General features: G+C 43.8%; 1 protein-coding gene across 1 annotated transcript in view; it reads right to left on the bottom strand.

The window, feature by feature from the left end:
* Positions 1-27510, bottom strand: part of LOC126260288 (midnolin) — a 230147-nt gene that overhangs the window by 33175 nt on the left and 169462 nt on the right. The window lies entirely within an intron of this gene.

Here is a 27510-nt window from a genome sequence, read left to right on the forward strand (position 1 = left end):
AGCATATAGTGCACTCTGCAGCGGAGTGTGCGCTGATACGGAATTTCCTGGCAAATTAAAACTCTGCTTTCCTCAGATTCGAACTCGGGTCCTGCATCTTTCGCCGGCAAGTGCTGTACTAACTTATCTGCCCAAGCATAGCTCACGATGCGCTCTAAGCTTCACTTCCGCCAGTACTTTTATCTCCTACCTTCCGAACTCTGAGCACTTGGCTTGAGAGGCAAAAGTCCCGAGTTCGAATTTCCGTCCGTCACACAGTTTTAATCTACCAGGAAGTTTTGTATGCAGTCTGTCTGCTAGACGGAAGGTGTGTGTTCGGAATAGCAAGGAACTGTTGTCTGGTCCTTAACATACTAAACATGTCAAGTGCCTTTGTGCAAAGCCGTTAAGTCCAAACTACTTGCAACCTTAGCTGTTTTAGCCAGACCGGCAGTTTAAAAACTATTAAACTCGTTGCTCCCAATATCGAACTCTTCTGCAGCACCTCTATATTCCAGTGAATGATTGCGTTATTCAAGGGCAAACCGTTGGCTAATCTACAACAGTTTCCAGAATTTAAGTCTGTGTAGAAGTTGCTTGTAAAGTATTGCGAAGAGATAGTGCCAGTACCTGCTTATCTCTGAAGGTGAGCCCTCGCGATGCCTTTTTTCTGGTCAACTTTGCGCATGCATATCCAACAACGCAACTGCTCATGCGCTTTTGTGCATGCATAATTTTCTCTAAATGGAAGCCATACTTAAAAGCACCTTGCTTCTCGGGTTGGGTGGTAGTCTCTTGCGCTGTTTAGCAGACTACAGGCAACGAGGTTCATGTGCGTTTCGTTATGCAGAGTATTATGTTATTCTTTAATGTGATTTATGTGCTGCACTGTCTTTAGTATGAAGTAAGTACGCCGGAATTTATAATGATTACAGACAAAGAAGTCATATGGATTGCCGCCTCAAGGTCAGGACAGTGTACTGAATAATATTACATCAGACTGTACGTCATTTGCAGACTAATAATTATAGCTACAAGTAATCATTTAAAAAATAATTAAAGATGACATAACCTGAACGTCAAGTATTAGGCAAAAAGTTTGCGACCATAGGACTGTAAAGATTAAGACAAGTTTAAGTAGAAAAACAGAAGCACTCTACACATTTATGAAATATGTTAATGAAAACTGGACATGGGCAAAATATGATGTAAAGTAACTTAACAACAATTGAGGAGCCCGAAAACTGAACAACAGGCGGTGAGATAGCTGCAGCTCAACGAACTACTACAAACCGAAATGAAAGACATCGATAATGTAAGAAAGGCAGAATTTGTGAAAAACACACACACACACACACACACACACACACACACACACACACACACACACACTTTTGCAAATGTTTCATAAAACGACAAATGACGTACTGAAATTCAATTACCCTCCACAGAACTAAAAATCTGCCGCAAGATTTGCGAATTTCAGTAATAAACACTGAAACGTTTTTTTTTTTTTTTAATACGAAATAGCTCTAACTGGTATAGAAGTAGCCCGTTGCCACGTAACTAAATTTTCTTGCCAGCCTGATAGCTGCAGTTTCCGAAGCACAAAATATTAAAACTCTCTATGGTCGCCACAAATTTGCAAAAAAAGCATTGACACCACTGTCTTTCTCGAACCTCTGCTATTTAGATATTGTTTTACCCATAGCCGCCTTTTTTTTATAACGCACTGCAGTGTTACGTGGCTTTATGCTTAATTACAGACTTAATGTTTCCTAAGTTGATTTGTTTTCACAACGTAACGTCCGCGGTTTACGTCCTCCTCCGTTGCTGAGCGATGTATCACTGTTCTGACGCCGTAACTCTTCCTTTCGTATATCTTTACTACTCTGTCTATATGAATGATGAACTATTGGTTTTGCCGTTTAATACCTTTTTAATAACTGTGGAAGTATTACAGGGATCGGGTCCCACCTACTGTGTAACCCGCCTATACGTTTTTACGCGAAGACTCGATCGATCTGTTTACAAAGAGAAAGAATCTCTTCCTTTGACGTTGTCCAACAATGACCTAGGAAGCTCGACGCCCTCGCGGCCCAGGCTCTTCCCTGGCTCACGGTAGTTTGCAGCATTCGTTTTATTCCTTGCCCACGTTATCTGCAACATAAATAAACTTTCTTCCCACAGTATTTCTGAGAACCCAAGAAACAAACTTAAAGAACATAATACCAACTGTTCTTACAATTTTTCGTGTAAGTCTTGGTCGATTTAATGAGGGGTGGGACAGGCCTAAGCCTTGACACACCACAGCATGTTCATTACAAACGCAGCACAAATCGCCGACCAAAGAAATGCTGAAATCACGAGACACCGTGTCGACACAAGAACACGCACGTCTACATACGTTCTTTCTACTAACTTTTGTGCACCGAAAGGTAATCTCTGCGGTTGAACTCTTGATTGTACCGATTAGGCAAAGCTCAAATGCCAAAGTATTTATTTCCGGTTGCCCATTACGTTCCTTATAATGTGTGCTGCTTTCAAATTCTTAAAATTACAAAGCTGTTACATGCAAGAGTCTAACATGTGCGTCGATATTTGTGTAAAATATGTACGTTTATGTGAGACGGTTGTGTGGCACATTTAACAATTTGGGGGGGGGGGGGGGGCGCAAGCTTAACTCTTTCGTAATGCAATTGGATAAATCTTCAATGGTGTAAAGCTGTTACTTCGTTTAGTACTTCACATATTTTACACGATGTATGTTTTACGTATATCAACTTTTGACACCATCTAAATTTTTGTTCTCAGTTTAATAATGCACTGTTCTATACTTTCGGTCTTACGCCGTTTTCGAGTACCCTATTAATTCTTTTTAAAGCAGTGTCAGACTGCATTACATCGTCTTAGTTAACATTAAATGTGATAACAAACATAAATAACGCTAATTGCTCAACTTACTACATCCAAACGTCTGTTTCGTAATGAACCTGTGATATCACGTATCACCATAATCGGCTTTACGTAAGTTCTATGACGCACGCCACGTAGACTATTGAATTTTGAGCACATACGTCTCAAGAATCATTAAAACATTTTAACTAATTTTGTCACGCTGCCAACCATAATTTCACTGAAATGGAGAAAAGTACAAGTACTGCGTTTTTTGTTAAAGACATACAAGAGTAAGGTTGCGTTCGCGCGCACCCCTGGGAAACCAGTAGCGCCCGCGCTTGGTGACGTCACGCCGTGGGAGGTCGGCAACCTGGCAGCGGGACGATGCTATTTCCGCTGGCCGCTAGCAGGCCACCACTCTGTGGCCCGCCCACGCTGCCTAAATTCCGCGCCCGCACAGCTGAGTGTTGCAAAAACTGCCACTGTGCATTGTGAGACTGCCGCGCAACCCATAGCGCCCAGTCTGGAGCGACGGACTGCGCGAACTATAGCACTAGTTTACAGCCGCGCTCTTTTTGGAGCCATCTCCATAAAATGACGTAGGTTAACTACAGAAACGTTATGTTGGAGGTTAGACTGAGAATAAGAGCTTAGTTCCTTCTAAATACAAGACCACACATTCCAAGAGACAACGTTACAGAACTACTTGAATAGTGGAGAATGGTGGGGAAGGGTGGGGAGGAGGAGAGAGAATGCCATTACCTAGAGTGGTTTAAAAGGCAGCACTGAAGTTACACAAGCTGTAACCGAAGCTGCTGGCTCTTGTATATTTATATTTTAGTATATTTCAGTACTCCAGTTTGTTTTCAGTGGTTCTACATCACTAGAATCTCGTGTTATTTTTCTGTATTGCTTGTGATGGTTCGAGAGAGAGAGAGAGAGAGAGAGAGAGAGAGAGAGAGAGAGTAATAGATAGTTCAACTACTCTTCCAGTCGACGTTATTTATATTAATTTATGCACACAGCACATACTCAAAATGATTACGTGCCGAAGGGGTCGATAGTTAAATTACATCATAATACGGTGTCCACTGGACTGAGGAAAAAGGATGGATAGGTGCTCATCGAACACCCAATAACCACCATCATTCTGCTGATCTATTTACTGATTGCATGTAGTGCAGATAAACGTCAAGAAATACAAACTTTCTATTGCAAGTTTTAAAGGAGGAATGCAAATCAATTATAGTAAGAATAAAGTAATGTATAACCAGCGCTTCGAATAGAAATTAGGAAGAATAACAGTAACAGAACTTTGATCAGGAATAGAAATTCGTAATAATGACCTGAAATTGGTAGATTTATGTTTTACCAACAATCAAACCGTATGGGAGTATAATAATGTGGTAACTATTAAAGTACGGCAAGAGCAGTTCGGGGCTTGGCGGTGGAGGGATATGGGGGGGGGGGGGGGGAAGGAGGTGGTGTTCGGCGAATGCAGCCGATGCCAGAGGGACATAATAGGAAACACGGGAAAGCAAAGAAATGCGTCAGAGGACAATGGTCCGGACGACGTAATTAAGATTATTGCAGTGACAATAACATCGAAGTGGGCGACAGAAGTATCAGACGAATGAGAACTGAAGAGATTAAGAAGTTCTTGGCTGCACCCACGGGATAATGGAAGAGCGAGAAACCGCCCTAACTGATGGTGGATAGATGTTCGGAAACATGCAGGGCCGAGACAGATGCAGAAGTATAGAGGCCATCTTCACACAAGAGTAGGTCTTTTGAGTTAACGAGCATTTCGCTCTCATTGAAGTATATGGCCGAAAGGGACAGCCTGAAGTTATTGTGAAACGATCCCTACCGTCCGGGGACCATTTTCCACAAAGAGTGCAGATTCGCCACGAGATGGGGAAATTCATAGACGTCTATTGTGCTGAATGAGGCCTAAGTGCTGTAGTGTGCGAGTCAGTCAGACGAGGGCCCAAGTCATAGGGAAACACCATAAAAGGTGTTTGTGGCCAGGACACGTAGCAGTGTTAAATGTGGCGAACCTAAGATCCGCCATAAAGAGAAACATGATACTATTTAATTCTGTAGTAATTCAGCGAATGAAGCCACAGTAATTTTGATCTACCATCCTTGATAAATTTTCATGGTGATAAAACTTTAACACTGATAATATTTTAGGATTTACTGTTAAAGTGAAATTAACAAGTTATGTATAAAATCAGAACGCTTTGATCGATCTTAACGATCGACATTTCATATAGAAGCACATAATTAAACTGACAAACTTTGTAAATATCACCTCTAACTTTGTTTAACAGACATAGTAAACTTAAATTGTCAGTATTTTCAGTTAAACATCAGATCATTTCCTCCACACTCCTCCACGCAAAACACATTGAACAATGACAGCATGACACCTTATTGAATCATTAGGTAATAGGATATTTGTTAAAGTTTAGTGCATAATAGTTACTTTTGTTCTTTATTTGTTTATCAGGAAGCAGATGTGTGCGCAAGTCTCTTGGCCGTGGCATTCACAGCTAAGAAGAAAATTGTATTGGTTTTATGTAAAAGAATTTAACTTTTATTATGAAATGGATATTGTTACTTTATTCAGAACGTGAAAGTGGGCAAGCTTTAATTACTTGAATATGTTAAATAATGTAGAATTAGCTGTAGCCAATCAGATGGAAGGCTTCAGGAAAGGGAACTGCCCTAGTCAGTTGAGCGTGGATGTTCGGCGCGCGGGAAACGCGGCCAGGGGAGCAGTGCTGGTGGAGACGCGAAATTGGACGGTCGGTCTTTAGGTAGCTAAGACGTGAAACGACTTTGAAAATTTCGCGTTGTGTGGTATCTCCGAGCGGTGAGCAGCCGCGCGCCTGGTGCGAACTAACTTTTCGCGTGGTTAATGAGGTGGAGTACTGAACTTTTAATTCGCGATGAGCGTGTGAATGATAAAACTGTGTCAAACGGATATGCGCTCGAGTGCAGGAGTAATTCTAAATACGACCACTTTCGCTATTAGTTTGCTTTCTGAATAAACATTATGCTAACCAAATCGCAACTGTGTGGCCTACATCATTTATGGGTCGTTAATTTAGCTCCCGATATTACTACTGTTACATGTTACATTAACGTTGTAAGTTTCATACAATTTCGCGAACTTACCATCAGCCAGACAAGTTAACCAAAGGATCACAAGTGTAATTTAGGGCGTGTAATGCGACACGTTGGGTTCAACCCCTAGACGAGTTTGAGCCAAGACATTTCGACGAAGAGCAACTGCATTTCAGCCCTTTGGGATATTAGCTCGCTGTGTCAATTGGATGCTGTTAACGTACTTCGACGATATCATACAAATGAAATAAACATTGAAAATTCTAAACAACATCCACTCTTTCTTACATAAAAGGAAAAAATGAACACCTGAGGAAGGCTACAATCTTTGAGAATATAAATACTGCTGAGACTAAGAGGAACAATTACATCCGAGCAAAAAGATTTATTCGGGAGACTGTCACAGAAATCTTAACGATAACTCTGCATACTTTCGAGTTACGTTATTAATTCAGTGGTACGCAGAACCTCTTACGTAGCCCAGTGATGAGAACCTCAAGAATGACAGTCATTCGGAGAGAAAATTTTTGTATATAGGATGTCCAAAACTTTTTAAATGTCCCCCGCAACACTAAATTTGCCATTTATTTTATGCTGAGTTTTGTTGTAAATACACTACTGGCCATTAAAATTTCTACACCACGAAGATAACGTGCTACAGATGCGAAATTTAACCGATTGGAAGAAGATGCTGTGACATGCAAATGATTAGCTTTTCAGAGCATTCACACAAGGTTGGCGTCGGTGGCGACACCTACAACGTGCGGAAATGAGGAAAGTTTCCAACCGATCTCTCATACACAAACAGCAGTTTACCGATCTTGCCTGGTTAAACGTTTTTGTGATGCCTCGTAAGGAGGAGACATGCGTACCATCACGTTTCCGACTTTGATGAAGGTCGGATTGTAGCCTATCGCGATTGCGGTTTATCGTATCGCGACATTGCTGTTCGCGTTGGTCGAGATCCAATGACTTAGCAGAATATGGAATCGGTGGGTTCAGGAGGGTAATACGGAACGCCGTGCTGGATCCCAACGACCTCTTATCACTAGCAGTCGAGATGACAGGCATCTTAACCGCATGGCTGTAACGGATAGTGCAGCCACGTCTCGATCCCGGAGTCAACAGATGGGGACGTTTGCAAGACAACAACCATCTGCACGAACAGTTCGACGACGTTTGCAGCAGCATGGACTATCAGCTCAGACCATGGCTGTTGTTACCCTTGACGCTGCATCACAGACAGGAGCGCTTGCGATGGTGTACTCATCGACGAACCTCAGCGCACGAATGGCAAAACGTCGTTTTTTCGGATGAATCCAGGTTCTGTTAACAGCATCATGATTGTCGCATCCGAGTTTGGCGACATCGCGGTGAACGCACATTGTAAGCGTGTATTCGTCATCGCCATACTGGCGTATCACCCGGCGTGATGCTATGGGTTGCCACTGGTTACACGTCTCTTACCTCTTGTTCGCATTGACGGCACTGAACAGTGGACGTTACGTTTCAGATGTATTACGACCCGTGGCTCTACCCTTCATTCGATCCCTGCGAAACCCTACATTTCAGCAGGGTAATGCACGACCGCATGTTGCAGGTCCTGTACGGGTCTTTCTGGATACAAAAAATGTTCGACTGCTGCCCTGGCCAGCACATTCTCCAGATCTCTAACTGAAAACGTCTGGTCAATGGAGGCCGAGCAACTGGCTCGTCACAATACGCCTGTCACTACTCTTGATGAACTGTGGTACCGTGTTGAAGCTGCATGGGCAGCTGTACCTGTACACGCCATCCAAGCTCTGTTTGCCTCAATGCCCAGGCATATCGAGGCCATTACTACGGCCAAAGGTAGTTGTTCTGGGTACTGATTTCTAAGGATCTGTACACCCAAATTGCGTGAAAATGTAATCACATGTCAGTTCTAGTGTATTTGTCCAAAGAATACCCGTTTATCATCTGCATTTCTTCTAGGTGTATCAATTTTAATGGCCAGTAGTGTGTATTAACAGTTACACACGTCAGTCGTCCGCCGGACGTCGTCAGCAAGACGATATTCAGGTACAAGTGTACAACGTATTTTGATGTGTCTTTATGCTATAGTCTTTCGCTGCATAGATTGAAGACAATGGAAGAATAGCCTCATTGTATTTTGTTTTGCCAATGTCACGAACTGGCATCATATTTTGCCATAAACACAAATTTGTGACTCCAAAGGCAAGTTTACTTCTATGGTTTTACTTTACGGCAGCCTGATGGAAACAACTGAATACCTTCGCCTGCAGAACTGGCAAGAACTGTAGGGGCTAATTTAGTGTTGTTGTTGTGGTCTTCAGTCCTGAGACTGGTTTGATGCAGCTCTCCATGCTACTCTATCCTGTGCAAGCTTCTTCATCTCCCAGTACCTACTGCAACCAACATCCTTCTGAATCAGCTTAGTGTATTCATCTCTTGGTCTCCCTCTACGATTTTTACCCTCCACGCTGCCCTCCAATACTAAATTTGTGATCCCTTGATGCCTCAGAACATGCCCTACCAACCGGTCCCTTCTTGTTAAGTTGTGCCACAAACTCCTCTTCTCCCCAATTCTATTCAATACCTCCTCATTAGTTATGTGATCTACCCATCTAATCTTCAGCATTGTTCTGTAGCACCACATTTCGAAAGCTTCTATTCTCTTCTTGTCCACACTAGTTATTGTCCATGTTTCACTTCCATACATGGCTACACTCCATACAAATACTTTCAGAAACTGACTTCCTGACACTTAAATCTATACTCGAAGTTAACAAATTTCTCTTCTTCAGAAACAATTTCCTTGCCATTGCCAGTCTACATTTTATATCCTCTCTACTTCGACCATCATCAGTTATTTTGCTCCCTAAACAGCAAAACTCCTTTACTACTTTAAGTGGCTCATTTCCTAATCTAATTCCCTCAGCATCACCCGATTTAATTTGACTACATTCCATTAGCGTCGTTTTGCTTTTGTTGATGTTCACCTTATATCCTCTTTTCAAGACACTGTCCATTCCGTTCAACTGCTCTTCCAAGTCTTTTGCTTTTTTTTTTTTTTTTTTGTGGTTTTCGGGCGCACAACTTCAATGGTCATTAGCGCCCTGACTACTCTAAGAATGCACCGCGAGGCACAAGTTGACAACAACAACTAAAAGGGAAAACACAATAAAAGACAGACTGACAGGCATAGGATTAAAAAACATCATCAAATGTCCTTAGCGAGGTTTGTCAAATTGATAAAACAAAGAACACGAGCAGCTGCTCGTGGGTCATCCGCTAAAATGGCATCTAAAGTAGTAGGCAGGTTAAGATCGAGGCGCAGTGTTTTAAGATCGGGACAGGACATTAAAATGTGACGAACCGTCAGCAAGTGCCCACATGGGCAGAACGGCGCCGGCGCAGCCGTCAGCAGATGGCGATGGCTGAACCGGCAGTGTCCAATTCTTAACCTTGCTAAAACGACCTCCTCCCGCCGAGAAGGGCGTGAGGAGGACGTCCAAGCCACGGGAAGAGGTTTTAAGGCCCGAAGCTTGTTGTCCGTAAGTGCAGCCCAATCGGCATGCCACAGCGACACAACGCGCCGACAAATGACCCTGCTAAAATCGGACGAAGGGACACAACAAGAAGCTGTCCGAGGCTGGAGGACCGCAGCCTTGGCCGCGGCATCTGCAGCTTCGTTCCCAGGGATACCGACATGGCCAGGAACCCACATAAAGCTAACCGGCGTACCGACGTCCACCAGCTGCTGAAGAGAGCGTTGGATCCGGTGTACGAAAGGGTGAACCGGGTACGGATCACTGAGGCTCTGGATGGCGCTCAGGGAATCTGAGCAGATGACATAAGCAGAATGTCGGTGGCGGCAGATGTACAGAACAGCCTGGTAGAGGGCAAAGAGCTCAGCTGTGAAGACCGAACAATGGCCATGGAGCCGGTATTGGAAACTTTGTGCCCCGACAATAAAGGAACACCCGACCCCGTCATTGGTCTTAGAGCCATCTGTATAAATGAAAGTCATGTTGTTGAACTTCGAACGAAGTTCCAAAAAACGGGAGTGGTAGACCGAACCGGGGGTGACCTCTTTTGGGAGCGAGCTGAGGTCGAGGTGAACGCGGACCTGAGCCTGGAGCCAAGGTGGCGTGCGGCTCTCGCCCACTCGAAAGGTTGCAGGGAGTGAAAAATGAAGGTGTTGAAGGAGGCGACGAAAGCGAACTCCAGGGGGTAGCAAGGCAGAGACATACAACCCGTATTGAAGGTCAAGAGAGTCGTCAAAAAAGGAACGATAAGAAGGATGGTCGGGCATTGACAGTAGCCGACAGGCATACCGACAAAGCAGTATATCGCGCCGGTAGGTGAGTGGCAATTCGCCAGCGTCAGCGTGAAGACTCTCTACGGGACTGGTATAAAATGCTCCGATCGCAAGTCGTAAACCCCGATGTTGTATGGAGTTGAGGCGGCGTAAGATGGATGGCCGTGCAGAGGAGTATACGAAGCTCCCATAATCCAGCTTGGAGCGGACGATCGACCGATATAGACGAAGTAGGACGGTTCGATCCGCTCCCCACGACGTACCACTGAGAACACGGAGGACATTTAAAGAACGGGTACAACGGGCGGCCAAATATGACACATGTGGAGACCAGCTAAGTTTCCTGTCAAAGGTAAGGCCTAAAAATTTGATTGTCTCCACGAGTGGGAGAGCAACGGGACCGAGTCGTAAGGACGGTGGGAGAAACTCTTTGTAGCGCCAGAAGTTAATACAGACCGTCTTCTCGGCAGAAAAACTGAAGCCATTGGCGACACTCCAGGAGTAAAGACGGTCAAGAGAACGCTGAAGACAGCGCTCCAAGACACGTGGACACTGCGCGCTGCAATAGATGGTAAAATCGTCCACGAAAAGGGAGCCTGATACATCAGCAGGGAGGCAATCCATTATTGGATTGATCGCGATGGCGAAGAGAGCGACGCTCAAAACTGAGCCCTGTGGCACCCCAAGTCTTTTGCTGTCTGACAATTACAATGTCATCGACGAACCTCAAAGTTTTTACTAATTCTCCATGCATTTTAATGCCTACGCCGAATTTTTCTTTTTGTTTCCTTTACTGCTTGCTCAATATACAGATTGAATAACATCGGGGAGAGGCTACAACCCTGTCGCACTCCTTTCCGAACCACTGCTTCCATTTCATGGCCCTCGACTGTTGCAACTGCCATCTGGTTTCTGTACAAATTGTAAATAGCCTTTCGCTCCCTGTATTTGACCTCTGCCACCTTCAGAATTTGAAAGAGTATTCCAGTTAACATTGTCAAAAGCTTTCTCTAAGTCTACAAATGCTACATTTGTCCTCTAGCCATCCCTGCTTAGCCATTTTGCACTTCCTGTCGATTTCATTTTTGAGACGTTTGTATTCCTTTTTGCCTGCTTCACTTACTGCATTTTTATATTTTCTCCTTTCATCAATTAAATTCAATATTTCTTCTGTTACCGAAGGATTTCTATTAGCCCTCGTCTTTTTACCTACTTGATCCTCTGCTGCCTTCACTACTACATCCCTCAGAGCTACCCATTCTTCTTCTACTGTATTTCTTTCCCCCATTCCTGTCAATTGTTCCCTTATGCTCTCCTGAAACACTCTACAACCCCTCGTTCTTTCAGTTTATCAAGGTCCCATATCCTTAAATTCCCACCTTTTTGCAATTTCTTCAGTTTCAATCTGCAGATCATAACCAATAGATTGTGGTCAGAATCCACATCTGCCCCTGCAAATGTCCTACAATTTAAAACCTGGTTCCTAAATCTGTCTTACCATTATATAATCTGATACCTTTTAGTATCTCCAGGATTCTTCCTGGTATACAACCTTCTTTTATGATTGTTGAACCAAGTGTTAGCTATGATTAGGTTATGCTCTGTGCAAAATTCTACAAGGCAGCTTCCTCTTTCATTTCTTCCCCCCCAATACATATTCACCTACTATGTTTCGTTCTCTCCCTTTTCTTACTGACGAATTCCAGTCACCCATGACTTAAATTTTCGTCTCCCTTCACTACGTGAATAATTTCTTTTATCTCGTCATACATTTGATCAATTTCTTCTTCATCTGCAAAGCTAGTTGTCATATAAACTTGTACTACTGTAGTAGGCATGGGCTTTGTGTCTATCTTGGCCACAATAATGCGTTCACTATGCTGTTTGTAGTAGCTTACCCGCACTCCTATTTTTTTATTCATTATTAAACCTACTCCTGCATTACCCCTATTTGATTTTGTAGTTATAACCCTGTATTCACATGACCAAAAGTCTTGTTCCTCCTGCCACCGAACTTCACTAATTCCCACTATATCTAACTTCAACCTATCCATTTCCCTTTTTAAGTTTTCTAACTTACCTGCCCGATTTTTAAGGGATCTGACATTCCAGGCACCGATCCACAGAATGCCAGTTTTCTTTCTCCTGATAACGACGTCCTCTTGAGTAGTCCCCGCCCGGAGATCCGAATGGGGGACTATTTTACCTCCGGAATATTTTACCCAAGAGGACGCCATCATTATTTAACCATACAGTAAGACTGTATGACCTCGGGAATAATTACGGCTGTAGTTTCCCCTTGCTTTCAGCCGTTCGCAGTACCAGCACAGCAAGGCCGTTTTGGTTAGTGTTACAAGGCCAGAACAGTCAATGATCCAGACTGTTGCCCCTGCTACTACTGAAAAGGCTGCTGCCCCTCTTCAGGAACCACACAATTGTCTAGCCTCTCAACAGATACCCCTCCGTTGTGGTTGCACCTACGGTACGGCTATCTGTATCGCTGAGGCACGCAAGCCTCCCCACCAACGGCAAGGTCCATGGTCGATGGTTCATGGTTCATGGGGGGTACTTTAGTGTATCAGTGATCTATTGCTCAGTGTTTTACCACAGCACGGAAATTAATTTCCAATATACCTTTTCACAGTTGCATAACAACTTTCGTACAGACTAAGTAAATTACTAGTTCTAGAAAGCGACCTCAGCGAATCCTGACCACCACCACTATGCTCGACGTTACGTAATCTCAAAGTTGGCACCGGCAATCTCAAGCTAACCAGCAGCTGCGCCATTCATCGTCGCCGCTCCCTGTGAACAGCGTTCATTGGGGACGACGTGAAGCAGACAGCACAAGCTCCCTATATGTCTGTCGACCGTGGGAGCGGTGTTAAAGCTACACAAACGTGGAAGGAAATTTCATTCTACCGCGCTGCGCCCTACGGATGGGACGAGGATGACGTCTGGTAAAAATGCTCGCGAACAAATTGGGAGCTACTGTGCTAAATTTTGAGGCACCATTTGATGGAACGATTCAGCAGCATCTACTACGCTGCAAGCGTTGTTAATATCGAAAGGTAAAAGCACTAAAATTTTTACCCACAGGAAGCACACACTTCGCTTATTACCTACCTAAGGCATAGTACACCTATGGGTTAAATTGTTACCCAAGTAATGACAGACCGTGCGAGAGTTACGGTGACATTACCGAGACATTTGACTACACGAAAAACTAAGTGAAATCTGCAAACGCTATCTGAGTCACCATCTCTGACAGGAGAAACAGCCATTTTGTTCTAAATAGCATCTGTATATGCGCCGCGAAACGCTAAACTGTCTCCACCATACGACTCTTCGCTTACAGATCTCTAGCGGTAACATTCTAGCTCTGAGTATTGCCATGCACTTCAGACCGTAATCAGTTCAAAGACTAGTTCGATGCAGAAAATCGATCATGTTGCATCACTGCACGATTGCGTAATTACTTCATCCTACACCTATTTGAATTCTATCACTATACTGAAGCACTCTTCCTCCTCTACACTATTTATCCCCACTCCTCCCATTGTTTCCATGGGAACTTGGATACAACATGGTGTGTGCAATCAACCGACCCCTTTTTGTAGCCAATTTGTTCCACAAAACTCATTTACCCTTCACCATTAAGCTTTCACGCACAATCGATCGAATACCTCGATCAGTTCTATCTACGTATGAACCTTTCAGTACAATCGTGTAGGAGACCATTTCAACGGCCGCCAGTGTCTTCTTACATGTACCTTCTTATCGTCCACCATGTAATGCTACAAAATGACTATTTCTAGAAGAATAAAATTACAATGAAATCCAAACCATTAGCTGCTTACAAGCCTTGTTAAATATCAACGGGTACAGTCTAAAATGTGCGCCCCGACCGGGACTCTAACCCGGGATCTCCTACTTGGCAGACGCTCTATCCGATTGAGCCACCGAGGACACGAGGATAATGCGACTGCAGGAACTTCTCTGGCACGCGCTCCGTGAGGCTCACATTTCCAACTTACTGTCCGTACACATCATTTGTAGTGCCCCTGGTCACTATACTCATTAGTCGCGGCAGTCAATCTAGCGATTCCAGTAGGAGTTTGAGCAATGTGAGTGCAGAAGATCATCGGCCAGTATGCCTTATCTATATGAAGATGGTATCTGTTCTTTCGGATATCTTCATATATTTCCAGAAGTAGTTCTTAATACAGCAGAGCGTCGATGATCCGAAGTAATTGGAGGACATGGGTATTCGGAAAACTGATTTGTTCGGATAATCGAACTGTACATGTTTATTTGCCAAAAAGAAGTACTGTACAGTAAATTTATTCATAAAAACAGGCATCTTTTAGTATTACAAAGTAACATACAAAACTTCAGTAGGAATGTGGCACAGTTTATTAAACAAATATATACATATTACATACGCATTTTGCACGAATGAACACAGTATACAAAATTAACCTTAAAAATCCTGTATTTTGGTCTGTCTAAGCAAGCCCACACGCTTACGAGCTTACGTTTAAGCATTTTGTATCGTCAAGTTCACTTCTTCACGCGGCACCACACAAGTGGTCGTAACAGAACAGAAGGTGACTGTTTGCACCGTGAGAAGCTCTTCTTGGAGGTGCGCAATCCTTCAAACTGCGCGGAGCGGCACGCCTTAATTCACAGCTGGCGCAGCTGTTCCTGTGAACAGCTTTGATACTGCCGCTGCTTCTACTGCCAGTGCCAAGCCGACGGAAGTGTGCTGATTGTTGGAACACAGCTACTCGCGGCTTGGCCGTTCAGCGGCGCCTTGTGAAGGTCTCATTAGAAGCAATGTTCCGCCAGCAAACTGTTTGGGAGTGAGGGGGATGATGGACGGTGGGGGGGCGGGGGGGGGGGGGGGTGCGAGTAACAGGTGCGAGCGAGTACACAGTTCGGTTAAGCGGTCGTTCGGTTGACCTACGTTCGGATAATCGACGCTCTACTGTACTTAAATTTGTATTAGACATTTTTTTGATTCAGCCATAGCGATTTACTTTGCTCGTTATATAGCTAAACTGTTCTACTTTCAGTGTTTCAGTACCCAATAGAGCTTTCTCAGATTTACTGTATTAAATCGACCACCTTCACTTATCTTTTACTTTCGTTTATGTTTGTCACAAATCTAGCCGACTATCCGTATCGTTCAGCTCATATAGTTAGTCCTTTGCTGTCTGACAAAATCACATTGTCATCGAGAAATCTTAGTTTTTATTTCTTACCATTTGACTTCAATTCCCTTTCCCAATTTCTCCATAGTTTCCTTTACATTGTACAACAACATGCTCACAGCTCAGAGCCTTGTTTCACGCTGTTATCAATCAGTGACTACCAGCTCTTACTCCTTACTGCAGACTAGTTGTTGACGGCTTGGGAATGTGAGATGTTGAGCAACGCTCTTTTCTGCGTTCGGTACACGTGACTCGAAGCTATCGACCTGGGGACGTGCGCTTGCAGTACACGCAGCAGCAGCACCGCCGGCGGCCGGGTGGGGTCAAGGACCCACGCGCACCGCCCGCCGCTCAGCTCGATGGTGGGGGGAAGCAAGCCGACACTGTGCGTCTCGCCGCAGCGGCGGCGCCGAACCGCGCCGACAACGTCCGAAGTCGGCCGAGCGGGTGGGTGGGCGGCACGGGACGCCACGGCCAGGCGGGCGGAACCAGTTGCTGCTAGCCCAGGAGCCCGGCGAACAGACAGTGGCCCACCGGCCCGCCGCATATCAAGGTCAACGCCTGTCCGCCAGCCACACACCGCGTCCGTTTCCTTTGTTCGCAAGGCGTTCTTTCTGTTTGTATTCAGTGATACGTCTTACTGCCGAGCATATTTCCGTCCGCAGTCTCTGGACCACCTATGTGCCTCTGTAGAATGCTAGTTTCAGGGCCGAAACACTTCTGTTACATGCCTCACTACCATTTTGATCTGAGGACTTAACGCAGCTGTTAGTAAAGCTCCGCATGAAGACATAGTAATAATTTGGGAATCTGTTTAGGAAAGCGATTTGCATGAACTACAGTCACTGCTAATGTCAACAGGGCAACAATAAAAATAAACAGCCGGACCTATCATAGACAGGCGATTTGGTAACTAGCCTACAAAAACTACTAGGGAGCAATTATGTTACTGAAAACCAAGCCATTGCTAGTTTCGACGCGACATTTCATTTCATATGTACACATTTTATTTAATATTTACACTGCGATGCTGACATGTCGGAATTTCCTTACCGTGCTTAATGTTTCTTGGAATCCAAAGGAAACTAGTGTTACTTCTGAGTACCAGAAAGTTTTTAATTGGATCTTTAAAAATCGCAGATATTGCTGCAGTTATTACGCCTGGTAAATAGTGATACTCTTACAGACTTGTAAAAAAAATGGCAATACCGAAGCAGGACCGGTTATATTCTGAACTAATGGAGTAATTAGTAGTAGCTGTTTCTACTTTCCGAAACGAATTACACGAGTTTTCATGCGTCTTCGTGTTACTCTTCGACAATGTAACATTCTGTACAAATGATCTAAGTACGTTTTTGTTCCGTAAGATACCCGTTTGTCACAGGCTTTTTAAACGTTGTAAGTACTTGCAGACTTCTCATATCTCAGCAGCTCAAGCAACTCGCTTTTGAATCAGCGCATACTACGGAGGTGGATAAGTTAACGTCCAAAAAAAGCATGGGAGTGCAGTGTGACGGTGCTCTCGCAGCTGCTACGTCACGCGCGCCTCCTGTCTGCGCCGCGCAGCCGTCGCCTGCTAATCAGCTGGGTCACGTTGCAGCGGACATGGACACGTGCCGGCTCCCTGCACTTACGTCATCACCCCGCCCGTCGCCGCAATCGATATCTTTTCCTGATGCACGGGGACTGCTGCCCGTGGTTTTAAAACACGTTTTAGCAAAATGCCATCCCTAACCTGAGTCTAACGTTCTGTTGCCGGCGGCAGAGCGCGGGAAGTCTATCGGAAATTCAGAATATCAACTGTCCGCCAATGCAATGGCTATCAGAATACATGAAATGCCCGATACCGCGAACTAACTACCACTGCTTACCTTTCAAAATTCGCACACAGTGTAGTTTTTATACCCCCCCTCCCCCTCAACTTCCAAATTAATTACTAACCCACTAACACGCGAACCACTGGCGACATGGTTCTGTGACTCTTTGTAAACCAAGTTGGAATGGATACTCATTTAACACGTAAGTAAGAAAGCTGTTCCAATGCGCATATGCCATGTTGAAGTAAAAAGTTACCCAGTGTACACGGTCGTTGTAATCAAACTTTCTCAACTTGAGGGGGGCCCCACATGATAAAGGAATGATTGTAGAAACTTTTGTAAGAATATTCGGAAGAGAAACAATGAATTAACCGTTTAAACAAACATTTTAATTTTCACGTGAGACTGTAAAATTTGTTACGTTCCAGGTTACAAACGTTGCCTAGTATGACGACCATCTACATCCACCACAGCCTGGAATCGCACTAAACATTACTTTCGTACGCAGCACTTCTCGAAGGAATGTTCAGCTATCAGGACACAGCTTGTGCAGTGCTTCAAGATCGCACATTGCGTCCAGCATTCTCAGCCATGGCAACAGTGACCGCTTGAACAAACAGAGCCAACTGGCCGTCGGCTTCTCGGAGGAGCTAGTCCCAAACCGCCAGTTAATTCGGACTTCAAATCCTGTTCTTCAACCCCGTTGCGGCAAGAGGACCTCTTCGTATTCCTTTAACGTGCCGATACTAGTTAAGAGCGGTAGCACTATTGCTGTTTTGATGAAACAGCTTTACGAATAAATCACTGCGTATCTAGCTCAGACCCGTGTTAACCTTCTGTAACTGCAATGGACACTTGTTTCTTTTAGCCCTACGTAGCTGTAGTAGTAAAGGCGAGTAACAGCAAGCCATCACACTAACAGAACAACGCAGATTCTACAACGCACCGTCTCAACATGGTTCCTATAAAGTTTAGCACCGATATGGTAAATAGTTTTCCAGCTACACTAGCTCAAATAACTGAAGTCTGATAACCACCCTGTAACTGTAATTAGGTTGCAGCACTTCATATCTTAAACACACAGATCTGTTTCGCTTTGAACCGTGGTATGTCCGTTCCAAATACTACCTTTTGAGCCTGTTCCACGAGACGGTATGACGTACACAACGCACCGCTGCTTCTTGGGCAAGAAAGCCGAGTTCAAGTTACTCTTGCAACAAAAATGTAATTTTCTTTGGTATTAGCACACGGAACGTTCTTTCTCGACCGGTAGACACATTTGCCAAAATTATGAGTCTTTGTGCTGCCTCTTTGAATGAAATCGAAAATTAAGAAAAACCATTTTTCCATCTATGTTATTTCTAAGTGTGTTTAATGTGCGAACTGTAAGAGGAAAAGGGCTGTATAATTACTGGAAGTCAATTATAGCCACTGACTTGTTGCAATACACAATCCCGCAAAAACTATCAATATGAATTTCCTGCTTAAATTTCAACAAGCTAAGCGAATGTACTTTGTTAATTAAGCTTCCGAGAGGGAAAACAATCTGGCCTATAAACGAAAGTAGCCAACGCCCTCAGACTGTTTGGAGTTTTTTCCCTTCCTCAAAGAATCAATGCGCTACCCTAGTTAACATTATGAGTACCAAAGTAACTGCCGTGGTATGCGTTAGATAGCCTAATACGGACGCTCGGTCGCCACTGTCAACTCTCTGCGAAAGAAATCGCATTTTGCAAATGTTTAACGTACCAATTTAAGGCCCATTTCTTCGCGATTTCTGCAGTGGCGTTCTTGACGGATAAGATTACGTCTAGACGCTGCTTACGTTGGATGGGGAGACACAGCTGCGAGGGCAGGTGGTGCTCCAGCAGCATCTGCCGGGGACACGGGAATGCGTCTCCACCACCGGCCGCAGCAGTCGAGCACAGCTCGCGCTTCCTAAGGAGCCGCACCAGCTTACACGTTCATTTCCTCGCTCACGAAACAGTTGATGCGTGTAAAACACAGCAAAGAGTGGTATAACATCACGTCTAGTTACTGCCAGGCAACGATAACACACTACATCATCACGACAATTATTAACAATCCTCTTAAGGCCACACAATCCCCTCCATCTGCGTAGCCACCCGACATGGTGTTGCCAGTTCGGCTTTTTAAGATCGCAGGTCCGGCCAGTCAGGCTTTCCAGCGATGAACTAAGAACACACAACAAAGGCTCGTCTCAAGCTGATGAACTTTGTTTATTTTCGGAAGATGGTCTCAGAAGGAAGACCAATAAGACTGCACTTTGTTACTATCATAATTGACAAATTACAAGCATGATTTTAATTTAAGTACGCTCGAGCAAAAACCTTACTGTATTTGATCATTAATGAACGACTGAAAATTCCTAAGTGACTTTCTATTTAAGGCTAGTCATCCAGCTTTTGGGGTAAGATGTCCGACTAAATATAATGGCACGTCCGACTTTTCTATTTTTAGAACTAGCAACACTATCGGATTAATCTTGTATTAACAAGATAATTTTACACACACACACACACACACACACACACACACACACACACACACGATATGTTTGCATCATCAACCTGCACTACTTCCACTTCCTTGTTTAATGCGGTAGTATCTTATTGCTCAACGAAGCCGAAAGTTGGATGGAATGGCTTCTAACAAAGCGCGGTACTTGACAGTTTGCTACATGCGACCAGAAAAACCTAAAATAAGTTCGTATGTTTTATCACTCAATGTTGTCCCCCAGATGAAATAATGATTTCAACACCAAAGTACTACTGGATAAAAGTTCCACCTTATGCAAAACTTAAGTACGTATTTTTCATACTGTTTATGTGCTATATATGAAGCTTATTACTACTGACTGTACAGTTTGCCACATTAACCAAACATTTTTGTCTCTTTTTCACGAAACAATTTTTATACGATGCACACCCTTCATAAACAAGTAATCAAATCAATACCCACAATACGTAACTATGTCCTATCATTTCATTAACTATTCACTGGGAAAAACATATGAAGATAGCTCCCAGCGCTGTAAAATGGATAGGTAATAGAAAAGCCACCTAGCACAAGATAAAAATGTCTCCCGATATTTTTGCAAGCAAATAAATATACAGGAACCACAATATCCCGAAAATGTAGGAACATCTGTACTCCGCAAGCCACTAAAGAGTGGCAGAGTGATCCCCATGCGAGGTATATGGTGTCAACAGAATGGTCGCGGCCTTCGGGTACACGTTGTCTAAATTTCATCTATTCTTCGCATGCCGTTCCTCTGAATTTATCGGCATTTCAAGAGAACTAGATCGCCTAAAACCTGAACCTAGTCGGCCGGACACGGGTTTGAACTGTCATCCTAGCGAATGCGAGTCCATTGTGTTAACCGTTCCGCTACCCCGCTCGGGTCCTATGGCAGACTGGTTCATCCTTGGGACCAGTTCACTGGTTATCGCTCTTTTTTGGGAACCGTTCATTTTTACTCTTTCACCGATCATTTGTGCATGGTACATGGTTCTTACTAAAAACTTAAGGATGGAAGGCGCGAAGAGGGAGCACTTGCCTCCCCCTGAAGTACGGTGTTTTTATTCATTACAGAATTCTCATATACTTTACATAATTTCTGTGATTCTGCAAACCCTCTCGTTTAGGGAACTGTAGCGTTATGTGGCTGATCGCAGTGAAATAATACAAGGTGGCGCACGAAAAACCGGCTCCGAGTACAGACTGCTCGCCAATTACGCACGATTTGTTGACTGCTACGAGCAGAATAGATAAGCATGTAATAATTAGGCAGCGAACAACAACTTCGAAACAATAGCTGACGATTGCTGGGCGACACAGAGCAGTCCAGTACTCCGGCCGATTTTTCGTGAGACACCCTGTACCACTGAAATAGTACTGTAGAAGTTATATTCTCTTTACAAAATTTTGTGACGGTTTTAGGTCGGTATGCCTTCCATAACAAAGAACATGCTGTTTTACCTTTGATCAGAAAGGACGGAAAATGGCCATTCGTGTGACTTCCTTTGCAGATATAATAAAGAAAAAACTTGCCTTTTTGTAACTGTCATTTGTTGTTTATCGAAATAATGAAGTAAGCTGATATGTCCTTTTCTTACCTGAGAAGATGTAATTCACACAACGTAATTTTTATGTAACTTCCGTAATACATTTGAATTACCAGTCGTGGACGCTGAATAAAATACGTAAAGAATCAGAAGTCCAGAGTTCACGGAAGGTTTGAAACATCTAGAACGGGCGTGCACAGCGAACGAAACGAACAACTCCGATACTGAACGACATAGGAGCAGTCGGCAGTGGAACTGCGACGAGTGGCCACGCGAAGAAGGAGTCCAGCTGAGTGAGACCGAAGATAGACTGATACGGGAACGCGCTCGAGGCTGGAACGAGACCGACCGTTTCCCTTTCCCGGGAACTGTAAGTAGAAAGCCGCGACCGAAGTGAAATTTGAAAGGCCGTTTCTTAGAATTCGTTCCTCGCTCCTTCCGTTCATCTTGGTGAACCGCTCCTTTGAACCCGTTAGTCTGCAAACGACCCATTTAGTTAAGGCCGGTTCCCACTAGGGCTGCCGCGCGTCAAAACCGCGCGTCAGCGGCGTGGTTGCCATGGAAACGGCGTCAGCGGCACGGCGCGGCGGGCTCTGCGTCGCGGTTTGCACATGTCGAACCGCTTCCGCTGCCGCGTGACGCGCTCCAGGTGCGCGCCGCCAATCACAGAACGCGCTGAGCGTGACGTCAGGTACGGAACCCCGGGCCACACGAACTTTCGCCGAACCGCTGGCGCGGACGCGGACGCGGCGGCAGCTATGAAATACTTATCATCCGATTCCAAGAAAACTATTCGGCAGAAAAATTTCATTCTTGGGCATGTTACAGCCCGATATCTTCTCTCGATAAAGGACCGAATTTCTTTTCGTTATTCGTCGTGGTTACTTCTTGTATCGCATTTACGTAAACCTTTACGCGAAATTTTAATGAGTGTGCAGAGGTAAAAACGCATTGCGAGGACTTTCCGTACAGTTCATTTTAGGTAATACATTATTGCATATGAAATTTAGTCAACATATCGAAATTGTTTTTAAAGCTGAGAGCAGATGGATAGCTATCACCGTTCTCGAGATATTGAATGATAAGTCGGCGGACGGGCTGTGCCGTGACGCGCGCGGGTTGCTCGCGACGCGACCGGTACTTCGTCCTGCTCGTCGTAAACCATGTGGTTGTATCAACCGCAAATTTCGCAAACGGTTCAAGAAATCAAACTTGTTTTTTTGCAAACGATAACTTGTGAAAAGTCACGTATTTCGTCGCATGATAAATATCCTAAATCTGTTTATCTACCGAGATATGAAAGTAACTACAGTTTTCCGGAAGGGATAGATGAATTTTTTTAAACAGCATTTAATAGCATGTGGAATGAGAAGTTAAACCGAAACTAATTTGCTGGTATGTCATAAGATGTAATTTACTAAATATCTACAGCTATTGATTATTTCCTTTGGTAAGTAACAAACTTTTTTTTCTTTATCCAGTGTACTTTACTGATTCAAGACGCATTTCGCCTTTTAATTTAAGGCATCTTCGGTGTAATCTAGAATGATTCAGTTTTGTTTTGATATGTGATACTTGCAAAAATGGTTCAAAGGGCTCTGAGCACTATGGGACTTAACATCTGTGGTCATCAGTCCCCTAGAACTTAGAACTACTTAAACCTAACTAACCTAAGGACGTCACACACATCCATGCCCGAGGCAGGATTCGAACCTGCGACCGTAGCAGTCGCGCGGTTCCGGACTGAGCGCATAGAACCGCGAGACCACCGCAGCCGGCAGTGTGATACTTGCAGATTATAAAACAATTCACATCTTTTTTTTACGTGAATGACGATTCACTGTAAGTAATCAGAGTTTTTGGCATACATATACGTTTCCCCTCAGCTGGTCACATGCTGGAGGTTGAACTAAAACTTTGATTATGGAACATAAGCACATTTTCATGTTCGCTCTTTTTTTCTTCTGTCACCAGCAGTAGACGTTTTACCGAAAACTCTGATTTGAGGTCGTAACCACAGTTTGTTCACCTCACGTCCCTTCCTGTCTAGTTTGTTTATGTACATGTTGCCAACCTGCAGAATTATTGCTGAAAACTAATGTTTGTTTATTTTTGTTCTCCTTATATCTGTATGTGTGTGTTGCTAGCCAGTGATAGTTATAGAAAGTTGAAAGTGAATCCAGTAGTTGTCAAGACAGTGGTTGAAAGATTTGGTATTCAGCTGATTTCAGTTTTGGTTTAAATGTTTTGTGGAGGAGTGCATGGAAGAGTAAATTCACTGCTTACATTAATAGATAAAATAGTAGAATAGTATTTCAACAGATTATTATCAGAATACTATCACCCAACCCTTTGTCCTCACTCTTTGATGCCCCATAATACGTCCTGTCAACTAACCCCTATTGTTGTCAAAGTTGTGCCGTAATTTCCTCTTCCTCCTCTATTTAATTCCGTACCTCTTCTTTAGTCACACAATCCTCGTATCTAATCTTCAGCATTCTTATTGATCACCACGTTTTGAAAGCGTCCATTGTCTTCTTGACAGAACTGTTCATCGTCCACGTTTCACTTACATACAAGGCTGCACTCCACACAAATACCTTTGTAAACTAGTATCCAACCATTAGAATTTATATTCGATGTGAACAAATTTTCTTTTTCAGAACGCTTTTCTTGCTATTGACTGTCTTCAGTCAGGTTCGCGTCTGCACCAGGAAATGCCTTACAATTTAAAATCTGGTTTCGAAAACTCTGTTCCAAATATATATTATTCTTTTGTGATTCTTAAGGAAGGTGCTGGCGATGATTACTATGCTCTGTGGGAAATTCTATCAGGTGGTTTCCACTTTCATCCCTTCCACCTAGCCTTTGTGTTCTTACTGTTTTCGTGTACCCGCTACCGTATCACATTTTAAATTTTTGTCTCGCTTAACTATCTGAATAATCTCTTTTATCGTACATTGTTTCAATGTGTTAGGAGATAGTGACCAATCACGAACGGTAGTCGTGAAATCTGTTTATGCTGAAATGAGAAAACACGAATAATGAAATATGTGAAAGAGTACATTGTACAGAAAATGAAAAATTGGAATGTCTTCACCCAACTTCGTCTTTCCTTCACGTAGGTGTAAGATATAGTTATTCAAACACACCGGTCGTTTCGGTGGGTCCCACCCCGTACCTCAGTGGCTGTCCGTCATTAACTACCGCTAGCGTCTGCCGCTTCCAGGTGGGAACGCCAATTCCGCGAGCCGCCGCGTCAACGCGGAAAATGCTTGCCGCTGCCGCGCTCTAGTGGGAACCGGCCTTTACGATCTTAGCAGCACATCAACTCATTCAGTGTCGGCTACCATGCCTAACTTTACAGGAACTCCATAAGTTGGAGCAGTACTCGAAATTTGTTGCAATAGCGTCTTTTATGGTATTGCATTCGCAGATTCATAACGATTTGGCAGAATGCGCGACTTCCATTCATCTGGCTTAGAGATTTTTTTCGTATTCGTTCCACATCGCCATTTAGTACTACGCTTCAATAGTAATTATACGATTTAACGTGCGCAATATGTACACCATTACTCTTTTAATCAGATACCGTCCTTTCTCTTGTTATAAGCATTCTCGTTTATTTACAAACATTTAACGAACGCTGTCTCCATTATACGTGGTAGGAATGTGTTTCTGCGTGAATACTACTACATCTACAGCCATACTCCGACTTCTGAACCGAGTGTCATTCTCAGACGGTTGTACAGGGGCAATACAGTTTTAATGTTTTAGAAGGTCTGTAAAGGTAACAAAAATGGGTTGCTGTGTATCCCATATTCTGTATATCCCAAAAAACCGTCATGAAGCGCCTTCTCCTGCATTCAGAGCAAACACAAGTACAATCCTCCTCCCCCTGACGTCAGTGGGTAAACGCAACGCGTAATTGGACGCCCCCGCGCACAATTCGGATACTACAATATCGGTGACGTAAGCAGCGCTGCTGAGGGAGACGGGCCGCCGGCTTAGGGATGCGGGTTGCCTGGCAACAGGCCGGCGCGCAGCGGCAACGCCGCCGCCGGCCCGAAGTCGTGGGAGTGAGCGGAGCTGGCAGCGCGGCTGCGGCTTTTGTGTCCCGCGCGAGCAGGTATACGGCTCTGCTTTTCAGGGGCCCTGGATCACAGCTGGGAACGCTGCATTCCTCGGCAGCCCTGTACAGCTGCACCAAGTTACCACAGCTCAATGCCCGCGCCGCGCAGCCTCTAAGCACAAATCGACAGTAACATTCCAATTTGACCACTTAAGTAATTTTAATTATTCCGCTGCTATGCGTCACACCACGTTACCGACACAGTACCCAACGTCACATCTGTAAATTATATTTTGAGCCGTAAGTGACGCAAACAGAATAGGAGTGTTGCGAAGCGGGGAAAACCAAGCTGTTACAGTCTGACAGAGGAAACAGCTGTCGTAATGAAAACTGATTACTGTATAAAACAAAGTTCAACTAAAGTGGGACCCATGCGACATTAATGACTAAAAATCTTGCATCGACACTCGTGAAAAATATCAAGAGAATCTCATTACTCTGAGCCCCATCCACCGCGTTCGCAATAGAAAAATACAACGCCACACAGTTTCTTTGATGCAGGGCAGCTTTCGGCAGGTGGCCGACTTAAAGAATTTAATTACACATAGTTTTTCTCATTTGAGCCACTGATTAAAAATGTTCCAAAGCCAGCGATGAAGTGACAACGAAGGCCGCCACGGAGAGTAAAATTCAAAATACGCATCAAAGCAGCCATCACTTACGTTACTGGTCAAAGCCCTTAGCTGGTATCTAGTTCTACTTGACCTGCTTCCCATGAGGAAATTTCTGAAGTAAACTTCACCTTCACCGACATACTCCAGCAGTTCTTGTTGCCCTCTAATAACATTGGCATATACTGGGTGGACACGAGTTCGTCTACATTTCTGTAGTGCCAGAATTTTCACTTCACTGATTATTTGGTACTGAAACCAAATCTCAGTGTATAACCCTTAACCCCTTTTACTGAGATAGTCTCTTGCAAATGTCAAGTTTCTACTTTTACAGTGAGAGGCATTGCCATCAGTGTATTTCATTTTGGTCCGGCGATATCTTTTTCTCTACCAGCTTACATATACATAAACTGACAATGCACTCAATCCTGTGATGGCGGTCATCATAGACAGCCAAGGGCAGAAAGTGGTTAACGTGAAACAGTATTTCAGTCCATTATACTATATGAATGCAGAAGTATTTTCTGTCTTAACAGAATCTTCCGTCGGTTCTTGGTAGAACATAATAAATGAAGAGCACCAGTTTGCTTTTGTTCTACAATATTACTTTTATTGCTAACCGGTTTTCGGCTTACAAGGCCATCTTCAGACATTTACTGAGTATTATCACCAAAGAAGTTGAATGTTAGCAGACAACATTGGAAGAGAAGTAACACATCTACAGTGAAGTAGAAACGTACAGTAAGTAACATCTTTGCAATGAAATACTAAAAACTAAACAGCACATACATACCAATGGAGTTGACAGGAAAACCTTTAGCACAAAATAGCAATAGCATGCCTACATAAGTTTCTATTAATAAACAAAACTAATAAAATAAGAAAATTAGTACTAGTCAAGGCTGCATCAAGAGGTATGAAACATGAAGGGTGATACACAACCAATTAAAAAAACTGCAACAAATAAAGCAACTTAATGAATACAAGAAAATGGGAATATGTAGGAAGAGAGTGTGGGAAGTAATGAACAACAATGATTATATGAAGTTTAGAAGAGGGGAAGTGTTGAGTTGTGTCTGGTCATTTAGGATGAGATCTGGACTGTGAGCAAGATGTTTGTTAATTTCCAGGGCTTCCAGCAGGTTGAGTTTATGGCCTCTGTTTGCTAAGTGAAGTACATGGGACACTGGCTGGTAGTTGTGACCCCCACTCAGTACATGCTCAGCAATTGCAGAGTCTGAATTCTGCAAACTCCAGCTGTGTTCATGTTCAGCCAGCCTAGTTGATATATCTCTGCCTGACTGACCAAT

This window comes from Schistocerca nitens, chromosome 1, assembly GCF_023898315.1.
Source record: "Schistocerca nitens isolate TAMUIC-IGC-003100 chromosome 1, iqSchNite1.1, whole genome shotgun sequence".
Classification (NCBI taxonomy): domain Eukaryota; kingdom Metazoa; phylum Arthropoda; class Insecta; order Orthoptera; family Acrididae; genus Schistocerca; species Schistocerca nitens.